We start from the raw sequence: 10,437 nt of genomic DNA, 5'->3' as shown, positions 1-10,437 counted from the left end.
CAATACTCACAACAGAGTGTGATAACTGTTCGCTTGACAGTACCTACGGATTATGTTCACCAGTTCAGATAACTTACTTTCCCTCAATCCTCCTTTTCTTTCTATATTGCCATGGATGAACAGGAACCAGGATGAGGGGATAACAGTTAGACTCTATCTCTGCTGCATTGTGTTAGTAGAATTGTGAACTTTCCATTTGGTGTTTGGGTCCACATTTAAAGACAATAAGTCCCATTTATCATTCCTTTCAAGTGTTTACAAGAATTTCCTGAATGTCCTGGAAGAACTACACTCCAGCTTGGCATTGGTTGGTCTTCTCACATTAGCCAGACCAGCCTTTGTGTGTCCCAGTACCATTTGGCATACAATTTCTCGGTCGGCCTCCATTGAAATAACAGGACCCTCATCATCGCTGTCTGCAAATCACCTCTGATATCTGAAGGGGTGCAGCCTCTGTTTAGGACTCCCTTGTCTGGTCCTTCCAGACTGTCAACCTGGAGTACTCATCCAGGGATCTCAAGCAGGACTTCAGTTTCTGCAGCATTATCTAAAAAGATTTTAGCAATCAAAAAGAATTGTTGCCACATGTACTTACAGATAGAAGGCAGCAAAATCACTTAAGTTGTCATATGTGAGTCTTGTTATATGCTAAACATTTAAGATAATCACATCTCAAATCTCAACCAGACAAACCAGTGACTAATGTTATGAACTCGGTCCAGACAAACCGATGATAACTATTATGGACAATATCCCACATCACTGTGGTATGATTACATGTGATCAATGAGCCTACTCAATCACAACCTTATCTATTAATGAGGCTTGGAATGCTGGGAATCTTTTAAAGAGATGTCATTTAGTGATTGTTTCAACTCATCAACATGGAAAAATATATATTCACAATCCTTGTCATATAGCCAAACTATTGCTGGATGCAGTGTTAAATAAATGATTTGGCTTTAACACTGCTTTGAACAGTATTCCAGATATATCACCGCATGTTAGTTTGATGTGGGAAGAAAGTCCTAAGTGATGCAGGTCTTTGATGAATCCCACGAGTATGTGTATAATGCTGACAAACCTAGCAACATAATCGGGGAGAACCAGGATTTGAACCCATGACTATAGGTTTCTGCTAAGCCCAAGAGATGCAACTCTGCACAGAAAATTGTAGTGCCTTAGATAATAGGACATCCGTGCCTACAGCGATAAGGAACAAACTGAAGACATATTTGCAAAATAACCATATGAACCAAACAGAATAATTTCAAAATATTTACCACTCACTGTTGCTCTTCTATGGTCTTTCTTTGCATTGATGCTGCACGGATGACTGTCTCTTTTATTCATCCGGACATTCTACAAACATAGGTAGCATTCACATCACAGAAATGTCCAAACTGTACATGTTGTACATTTGATTCAAATGAAAAAACCCCGGTTGTGATTCCGACTTAGAACTACCCTAATCATAATAATTCATGTCAAACATTCAGAGATGACATTTATCCCCATATTTAACAAATGTTAAAACAATATTTTGACAACAAAGTCAGGGTCATTCAACACATACATTACATAGGAAATAACTTGTTCGACAATGCAGAGAGATCCTCACCGAGGTGAATATCATTCCATGAATTATTGCCACATTTTCTTGAAATGCAGATTAATGCAATGCAGTATTTACTTTTATTTCTAGGCTATTTGTTTGGCTTTTCCATGGCACTGTTTTGACAGAGATCTAACCTTGATATGACACTTTGTTCAGAAATGATATAAATAAGAGAATACTTTATTATTCCAGAGAAAATTTGGGTTACATAGTAAAAGCACAGAGAAACAAGTATAAGATTCATGATTTAAGTTAAATACACTCGACCCGTGAAGATTCCGGGGTAGACTAGGTCTTCAGCAACCCATGCTTGCCGTAAAAGGCCATTATGCTTGTCGTAAAAGGCGACTAACGGGATCGGGTGGTCAGACTCTCTGACTTGGTTGATGCATGTCATTGATCTAAATTCCATGGCTCGATGCTCATGATATGAATCACTAGGTTGTCTGGTCCAGACACGATTATTTACAGACCGCCGTCATATAGCTGAGTGCGGCGTTAAACAACAAACCAACCTAAATACACTCATACATACACACACAAACACAACATCCAAACACCAGGGTTAGAAATTGGCACTAGTCATTTTGACATTTTAAAGGTTTTGCTATATGCTATCATTTTAGGACTAGTGGACTGAAAGTGTTAGTTTCTACCGCTGCAAACACTAATCAACAAATGAATTGAGTGGTCAGACTAGGTTGTCATCATACTCTTAGGGCATGGATCTTTGCTGAAAATAACAATCACTAGATTGCCTGGTCCATGTTCAATTATTTACAGGCTGCCATCACAGAGCTGGACTATTGTGAGTGTGATGTTTCACATTACATTGAAATATACCATGATGAATACATGTAGTTTGTATTTATCACAAACAAAAATACTCACTCAATACTTGGTATCCTCCCTGAGGATGTCTGTGAACCTCCCCACAAACCCTGAACATGCTGAAACAGAAAACAACTAACTTGTCTTTATCCTTTCAATGTTTCAGTGTGAATTTGTTAAAGATTGATAAGCTGTCATTATTCATTGTAATCCATATCTCACTTTCAGGTGGTTCAGGTGGCAACACATGATTGGAATTGAATGCCACGTTTTGTTTGACATGCACTTTGCCAGATTTACACCCTTGGTAACTAACCCTCATCATCAAATCCCAGCGTTATGTTGAGAATAAGGACACGACCCTTAAAAGTCCTGCACCTGTAGCTCTTATGCAATCCCAAATAGAAATATCATGTCACAACCATCACTTGATCATAATAATAACAAAGGGTTTCCGAAAACAACAAAACTAAAAGGGCCCTTGACGTTTACAGTAGTAACATGGAGATCAGGAAAATATCTAAATCAATCCATTCCATAAGATCTCTGTATAGAAATCATGGAACATTATGTCTCGAAGCCCTGCTACGTACCTGGCATCTGCAAGCTGCTCTTCCTTCCTTCGGCTGTCAATCGAGTTTTCGAAATACTTGACGTCCTCGTTGTGGATGGCTCAAATAGATTTCGACCGGGATTTCCGAGTTAGAGGTGATTGAGAACAATCTATCGATACACGAGGTAAGCATATCGCAATCAAGCATCACGGTGAACATGGATTACACGAGGTTTGAGTGTTTGTTTACATTTGTGTTCCAAAATGGCGCCCTCGGCCATACAGGGAATTATGGGTAGACTTGCTTGTCCCGGAATAACACGAGTTGGTCACGAATGACGAGCGGTCATTTCTGCAGCAGTTACAGAAAGAGACTAGGTTGGCCGATTACAGTTCATACAGGCCATATTGGGAGCCGCGGGGATTTCGACAGTGTTTATTAGGAAGTATACCTATGTGGTGTATGGAATATGCGTTTGCCTACCATGCCAGGCAGTGTGACAAGGGATATCCCAGCGGATGTAATATTCCTACAGCAGAAATGTTTCACAACCTCGATTGCAGGGAGCTGAAGATGTGACATATTCAGACAGAGACCATAATACATAGACTGTTATATGGTCTCTGATTCAGGTAAGGAATATGTTAATAATATTGATCACGTATTAAAGTTATTTATCTTCTGTAAGCCACTTATTCTGTTTTATATATGTTAGTAAATGTGTGATTTAATTTTTGTAGGATAAGCAATCTACCTAACTTATGTTAATCCTTGCTAATGTATATGATGTAGAAATATGTTTGCTTATTTATATTCCTTTATCTAGATACTCTATAGTGACTCATTTTTTTAGTTCATACTGTACCGACTAAACTTACTTTTGCAGGTGTGAATAATCAAGAACAAATTAAATGACAGGAGTTTTGCAACAGTGAACATTGTGAAGTGGAAGATAAGACATTTGAAAGGTATGGATATTTTCACTTGAACTTGTTGAAGAATACCGTGATGACAACTTTATCATGTTGGGAATTTTGGCGGTGGGGTAGCCTAGTGGTTGAAGTGCTGAAGACCAAGGTTCGATTCTTGTCATGGGTACAATGTGTGAAGTCTATGTCAGGTGTCCCTTGCTGTGGTATTGCTAAAAACAGCGTAAAACCATACCCACTCATTTGGGGATTCCGGGTTGGAATTGGTCCCCATCAACCTATGCTAGTTGTAAGAGAGGGTTATACTATAAAGGGAAATAGTACCTCGCCTACTATTACCTGGTGAAAACAGCACCTTGTTATTTTTTTTACCTTGGGTCTGAATATGCCCGAATACATGAAATTAAACTTGCATGGTCACTTGTAAACACAAATAACTGAGAAATGTTCAAAAAGGTTTACATTAAAAACTAGCATCTACTTGCCGACTCTGATTTGGAGATGCAACTAAACTTATTGTGAAAATATAATATGCTTTGATTTCTTTGAAGTAAAATAAATGCAATTAAACTTGCAAACACAAATAATTGTTAAATGTTAGTCACCTAAAAATAGTTTACATTAGAAATTAGCCTCTGCTCAAATTTACTCATGATTCTGATTGGGAGGTGCAACTAAACTTATCATTGAAAGATCACATGCTTTGAAGTTTTAAGTAGCTTTACTCAGATTAGCTCAATGTCAAGCTGAACCTGAGTCTGGCGAAAATGTCAAGAAACTGGACAACAGGTATACTATATATGTCATATTTATTTTAGTAAGTAGGAAATAAATAGTAATTTTATAGAAATTTCATTTATATATATTTCGGCCAGGAATCAACATGTCTCTCCAGATAACAGACAACAATTAGTAGCCTTTTTTGCCAAATCAAGGTGCTGTTTTCGTTGGAGAAATCAGTGACATTTTGCTGAGGTGCCGTTTTAGCCTCACCCATAAGAGATAACCTAATAGATCAGGTGATCAGGTGATCAGGCTCAGTGACCTGGTTCATGGCATCTGACAGTGACCATCTAACAGTGTGGATTGATGTTCACAATATCAATCACTGGATTGTGTAGAATTTTGGGCCTACCTTTAGAATACAGTACCTAACTTTTCAAACAGGTCACAGTATCCTGTGATGTAATTCGTAGTATTCTGTTGCCTGGCACACTGGCAAAACAATGCATTGTGATGTCAGGGGTCATTGGATGTGCATATATATGCTCTTTTCAGTGGTCTATCGTCTCCACACACTATGTTGTTGCATGAGTTTAAATTATTTGTTTACTAAATATTGTTTTAAACATTTATATGTGAACTGGATGGGTAAACAAGCAAAAACTTATTTGAATACCGCTCCAGAATTAGAATACAATATGATATGACAAAAGTACAGTCAAGGAATACAATTATATACATGTTCTTATTATAGAAACTACGTTGTCGGCGCTGTCAGGTCGCATTTTTAGTAGTAATAGTGTACTGCAATATACGGCAAGGAATAGTATTATAAATTTAAGATGCTATGTACAATCACAAAACCTATTGGATAGCTGAATGTAGTCTTCTACTGATTTAAGAATTTCTAAGTTTATTTTTGACGTCCTTTCAGGATTACCTAATAGAATTGAATTTAGATCATATCCCTTAACATAATAGTACATATTCTGTCTTAAATCATTGTAATTTGGACATATGAGAAAGAAGTGAAGTGCATCTTCAGTGTGATGGCGACAGCTACATGCAGGATTATCTTTAAAATATTGCCTGCGGATGCACATTTTATAACAAGTGCTTGTTTATTTTCTATATACTTTTATTTCATTTTTTACTTATTACAGTGGTTAAAATGATTATAAATATAAATTGAAACTCATAATGTGCAATAAGCGGGTTATAGCTGAAACGACACCTTAGCAAAACAGCACTGACTGGCGAAATACTCGCCGAAAGCGAAAACGGCGATTATTACTTGACGAAAATGACACCTTATTTTTTTTTTTACCTTGGTAAAATAAATGAAATTAAACTAGGATTGATAACTTGCAAAGACCAATAATTGTGAAATGTTAAAACAAGTTTACAATAGAAATTAGCCTCTACTCCAACTTATCCTATACCCGACTCAATTTATTGTGATAACATGCTTTGAAGTAAAATATATGGAATTAAACACAAATCGTCTCATACAAACACAAATGCATGTAGTTGTTAAACGTTGAAACAAGTTTACCTTCGAAATTAGTCCCCTACTCCAATTTACTCACCGACTCTGATTGGCAGACACAGCTCACTTGTTGTGAATGTATTTTTCACTTTAAAGTTTAAAGTACTCAATGTCAAGCTGAAACTGTATTTAAGAATCCTAACATGGTGCAATTTTTCACAATGGCCTTTCGATGTGTCATTTGAACATGTTGAAAGGTTTTACAAGGGATATTTGTAACCCAATACTTTCCGTAACGGGCGACAATGCTCGTCTAAAGAGTTGACTAACGCCATCAGATGGCGATCAGGCTCGGTGACTTGGTTGATGCATGTCATTGATCCCAATTGTGTGGGTCGATGCTCATGATGTCAATCACTAGACTGTCTGGTCCAGACTCGATTTTTTACATATAGCCGGAATATTGCTTGAGTGCGGCATAAAACAGCAAACCAAATCATAAGTGTGGGATGAATGATTTGAAATTAGCAAGTTTAATGTGACCTTCAATCACTACAACCTGATCTGAGTCTTGAAAAGATATGACTTTGATTCAGTGAAAATTTGCATCATGATAGTTTCAACTGTAGATACAGTTAATCTGTTTTTTGTACAGTTTCTGTTTATTCAATATATATTTTGTTCAAATAAGCTTTGCCTCTTCACCAACCCTATTCCTCTTTTGGAATAAATAGTGTCTAATAATTCAAACACCATCACCATCATCCTAGTGAACACAACAAAGAAATGCACATCAAAAACGTCATTATTATTATTTCTGATCTCTGATAAATTAGAAAAAAACTGTTATCCAGCAAGATACATTTCCTTGGTCCCAAGAAGCATGTTACATAGTAAACTGACTCGATAATTGAATAGCAGTTGTAAAGGCACAACTGACTAAGCCGTCACTACTCAATTAAGTAATTAACAGACAATTGCAAGTACTAATACCCACCCGACACTAATTGCCCTGTTAATCCCTAGTCCACAATGAGTTGACATTGAGTTCATTTTGCTAATTAGCTGTTTTTAGAGTAGCAAGGTAATAAACATCAAAGGTGGGGCAGGCTTTGATCATGTGTTCTGTAGAAGAGATGATGTCACTTGTTTTATGTTTATTTAGGATTAGCTACATCCCTTGATGCTACCAAGGCAGCCCTTGAGATTATCAGACAGTCTGGTTAGACACAAACTGATGTCTCCCTTGTAGCACACTATGTGTCAGACACAGACTTTGACCACTCTGTGCAGATGCATATCAATGCATAAAGAACATTGGGTAGATGATTCAACAATGCCACACAAGTCAAAGTTGGGTTTCACTGTATTTAGAAACAGACGATGGATCCAAAACTTTATAACAGTAATTATGATTAATTTAAACTTTGCCAGGCCAATATTTTGGCAGATTTGCATGTTATTGTTAATCTTCATTTAGTTAATTTTCAAAAAAGATAGGATGAATGATAAAATATGATAATGAGTCATGAATATTTGAATTCAGATCAGAACAAACAGGGAGGGTCACCCCAAAATGTGAGAGTCTCTAGGGGAGACTTTTGACAAAACGGACAATAAAATATAAAGTGCTTTGCATTTTCTTTCAGTGAGGGTTGTGTCAAAAATGAATGAGAACATACAGGTAATACATGACCGGCCCCTTTAATGTAATATACATAGTTTTTAGTTGATGGTTCAGGTTGTACCTTTCAGTTGAATTTCTTATCACTGTCTATGATGGACTACCAATTAACGGTAGATATTTAATATCCATAATAACTTAGATAAATGCTTCTACAGTCTCATCCTAATTTGTCAAAATTTGAATTTCAATATAGCTTCCATTAATGAATTAATGAATTTGGTGAGAATATCTATTGTCTGAATTCCTAATATACTTTCTTTTGTATTTGGTGTGCAAGGGTAGCCTAGTGGGTGAAACAGTCTCTGAAACCCGGGTTCAATTCACCACATGGGTACAATGTGTGTAGCCCATAGCTGGAATATTGCTAACAAGCTGCATGAAACTATACCAACTCACTCGCTCATTATGTTGTATTTTGAGATCACTTACATGACATGTGTTTTGATAATTATGAATAGTTGCATTTATGTATTTATGTATAAGAACCTATGTAACTTAGTTTTGCGTAGTCTTGTTTACCCTTCCTTACATTTTGATGTAATGCAAACACTCAAGCAAAATTCAGGTGAACCTTGTGGTATTGTTTTCGAAGACCGCATACATTTTGTATTTTCTGCACACTTTTCTGTTTGCAATGGCTTATTTACATGTTCAAAGATTGGTTAAATATCAGTTGCAAGATAAATTGTCAATACCTCACTGTTTGAGAAAACAACTTTAAACATTTGTAAATTTATATGTGTGTGTTTCATAACTTTTGACTAACAAGTTTCTAAAGATGTTATGAAATGTTTCAGGTACCTGGATTTCACAATCTGACACCAGCTACATTTAAGAAGATCTTGCTCACACAATTCAGACAAGGGACTCGCCGGAAGATGAACAGTACTCCTGATAACAACCAACAGGTTCACCTCAGAAAGTGATGATTCTGAATGAATAATGCCACTAATGTGACTGTAGGTGGTTTTATTATGACACTAATGAAGTCTGAATGAATTTATGCCAAAGCACTGTGACTATGTCCAGGTTGTGTACACCGATGCTGACCATACAAATCTGAATGACTTTTGTGGTTTACTGCAGAAACATAATTGACTTTAGATATTCTTCCTCAATAAAATTCTTCTGAGATTTGACTAATTTGTTTATTTAGAAAATGGCATTGAAGCGTCTGTTCTGTAAGGCCTTGCAAACACCACTGGTTACTTTATGCTAGTTCCTCTTCTTGCTTGATCAAATTTCAATTTGTGATATGTACCAATGAAATGCCATATAATCAATAAATAAGATTTTTTTCTAAAAACATGATTTGTTTTGCTTCATTAGCATAAAGATATATAATACTGATCAGCCATAACATAGGTGCTGAACAAATATGACATGTACTAATGCCCTGAATGTTTTCCTACTATAAATACTTAACAAAAGTTGTAGTTCCACCATAGTAGACAAATGACATTGATATTTTTTCTGTACTTTATTTAGGTGTTTTCTATGGATGCCATTAGTCTTATGCACCAATTTGGGACAATTGTATTCTGTTTTATATTCCCATGAAACTACACTGTCCCGATATAACAAGTACTGATACCGTTCCAAACTAATCTGTTAATCTCACCAGGGCCAAATGCCAAATCACATAGCCAATGACTTTCCATTTTTTTCTGAGTGAGAATGCTGTTTTGCCACTTTTAGCAATATTGCAACAATATCATGGTGGCGGACACCAGCAATAAGCTTCACACATTGGACCCATGTCACAAAACAACTTGTGAACAATGCATGCCCACATATCTCAGTTTGAGGAGGATATTTACCATTAAAATAACACAGAATATTACAACAGGTACCTGTAACTTTTTCTTTTTCTCAGTACAAACTGGAAGTCTGGACATGAAATTTAAGGATATCATTATACAAGAACTGATGTTTGTTCATTAAATACCATTAACATCCGAAAAGGACAAAAATTGAAATTGAAAAATTTTCTTCTCCAAAAATGTTTTAGGAGGATATTTACCATTAAAATAACACAGAATATTACAAGAGGTACCTGTAATGCACAGGCTAACATTATTTACCAGAAGCAAGTCATGAAGAAAATTTGCATCCGGATAGCTTCCGGAAACCTTCCGGAAACCTTCCAGATGCGTTCAACAACCTTCAAATTGCTTGGTATTTTCAAGTTAATTTTTTTATGTGTTTCACACTTCAGTGAACAAAATGCACCCCCCAAATTTTGACATTTTTTTTTGAAGGTTTCCAGAAGGTATCCGGGCCGGATCCAAAATGGGAAGGTATCCGGAAGACGGAAACCTACACTTTTTTTGCTGTGGAAGATTAATTATCTGTGTTTCTTGATCATCAACTTTTCTTTTTTTTTGAGATGGGCAGCAAATACAGTGTTTTTGTAATGAACAACAGAGTCTCAAGAATAGGATTTTAATGTATACTGTTTCTGTGATTCTTTGTATATAAAAAGTGATCTTCAACTTTTTGTTTCATGTCGCTCTCTCTGATTCATTCAGGAGATCATGTTACACAGCTTCTCCCTCTCCCGCCGCTGCTTTTAGTACTAGTACCCATGATCCTGATAGTACCCG

At 36.4% G+C, this 10,437-nt stretch overlaps 1 long non-coding RNA gene across 1 annotated transcript; it reads left to right on the top strand.

The window, feature by feature from the left end:
- Positions 1-3,247: 3,247 nt before the first annotated feature.
- On the top strand, positions 3,248-9,048 carry LOC139473191 (uncharacterized). The gene is made up of 3 exons (XR_011653920.1): positions 3,248-3,635; positions 3,890-3,971; positions 8,629-9,048. It is a non-coding gene; the product is annotated as an uncharacterized lncRNA (long non-coding RNA).
- Positions 9,049-10,437: the final 1,389 nt, after the last annotated feature.

This window comes from Haliotis cracherodii, unplaced genomic scaffold, assembly GCF_022045235.1.
Source record: "Haliotis cracherodii isolate W230 unplaced genomic scaffold, xgHalCrac1.p SCAF_27, whole genome shotgun sequence".
Taxonomy (NCBI): Eukaryota; Metazoa; Mollusca; class Gastropoda; order Lepetellida; family Haliotidae; genus Haliotis; species Haliotis cracherodii.
Note: the sequence above shows the minus strand (reverse complement) of the source record. Positions and strands in the feature narration are given on the sequence as shown.